At 46.1% G+C, this 1708-nt stretch overlaps 1 pseudogene; it reads right to left on the bottom strand.

The window, feature by feature from the left end:
• Nucleotides 1–426: 426 nt before the first annotated feature.
• LOC102825228 lies at nt 427–1405 on the bottom strand (annotated as a pseudogene).
• Between the last annotated feature and the right edge of the window lie 303 nt (nt 1406–1708).

Genomic DNA, 1708 nt, shown 5'->3' with positions numbered 1-1708 from the left:
GTGGTGTCTGTATCTGATGACGTAAAAAATACCTCTCTCTGTCTCTCTGTACTGTGGGTACCCCAAATTTCCTGATATCCATGCCAATATCCCTCTCTATTTGTTCAGCTTTGTTAGTTTATGCTTCCACTCCTCTGGAAATGCAGCTTTCTAAACGATGTTGCTCTAGCCCTGCACTCCAAGCTCGGCAGGGGGTGGAGGCACTCACTGGCGCCGCGTGCAGGCATGCAAAAGCTCAAAATGCCTATAATTCCTCAGCAATTTGATCTTTTAATAAAAGGAGTTCAGAATGTTGAAATATAAGACCTTATGTTTGCTCAAAGGCTGTCTGTCTGCTAGACGGAGGTTTCCTTTGTGTGATTCCACCCCTTTTCCCTGGAGCCTGTCCTACCTGAGCTATCTGGTCAGGGAAGCTCCGGAAGTCCTCTAGATGAGACTTTTAAGGGTGCTGAGACTGTCTTCCTTGTACTGCTTGAACACAGATGGCAGCTCCATCTCCTCACACATTGCCTTCACTCAGGCGACCTTCTCAGTTTCCTTCTGCCAGTAATTCTCCTGCAAGATCTGGTGCTGTTCTGGAGAGGCCCATTGCAGACACTGAACCACCAGCCAGCTGCATTTATTGTACTGGATGTCAGTGCCAACCTTGCCTGTCACACTGGGGTGACCAAAGAGGTCAAGGTAATCATCCTGAATCTGAAAGAACTCGCCCATCTCCAACAGGATCTTCTTGGCATTGGCATGCTCCTTCTCCCCATCAATATACATTGCAGCAGCCACGGGAAGGTAAAAAGAGTAGAAAGCTGTCTTGTACTTGACAATAGATTTATACCTCTTTTCAGTGAATCTGCCAAGATCCACTTTGCCCTGGGGGGCAGTGATGAGGTCCAGGGTCTGTCCAATCTCTGTCTGATAGGAACTCTGCAAGAAGAGCTCGATCAGATTCAGATAATAGGGTTGTTCCCGCAGTACAGCTTCAGCAGGTGGTAGATACACACTTCCAGCAGCATGGAGCCCTTGATGGCATCCAAACCTATGCCTGGCTTCTGATATCAGCAGGGCTGCCCCCGTTGGGTAAGGATGTATCTACAATGTCATCTAATACCAGGAAGAAAGCTTGGAGCAACTCCACACACTAGCCCATGGTCAGGGCCCACTGAAGACTATCAGCATCCTGCTTCCTTGGCTCCACCAGCTCTTGGAACACAACCAGTACCATCAAACCTTGGTTGTACTTGCCCCCAAGGACATTGTACTCTAGGACCTTCCTGAGCCTGGCAATGGCTTCTCCTGTCTCTAGGTGCTCCATCTCAGCCTCAGTCAGCACCTTGAGAATCTGGGAGAAGTGCTGGATGAAATCCTGCTTATCTTGGGCATTCGTGTCTGATTTCTTGTTACCATTCATTCTGAGGGTGGAGCAAAGTGCTCTGTTCCTGGATGCTGGATCTTGCTTTGTCTTTTTTTTTTTTTTTTTGCTGTTATTGCTGGTGTGAGATGATATCTCTTTGTTGTTTTGATTTTCATCTCTCTAATTGACCATTTATTTTGATATAGTGATTCTGTGTATACCTTCTATCTCCTTTCAGTGCTTTCTGCATTATTCAATATTTTGCTGAAAGAATCCTTCAGTATTGCAAGTCAAGGCTTGATTTTTTTCCTCAGTTCTTTCAGCTTGAGAAATGCTGAGTGTATTCTTCCCTTTTGATTT

The sequence above is a fragment of the Chrysochloris asiatica genome, unplaced genomic scaffold, assembly GCF_000296735.1.
Source record: "Chrysochloris asiatica unplaced genomic scaffold, ChrAsi1.0 scaffold00964, whole genome shotgun sequence".
NCBI classification, from domain to species: domain Eukaryota; kingdom Metazoa; phylum Chordata; class Mammalia; order Afrosoricida; family Chrysochloridae; genus Chrysochloris; species Chrysochloris asiatica.
The sequence above is the reverse complement of the archived record's forward strand: the minus strand, read 5'-3'. Positions and strand labels throughout refer to the sequence as shown.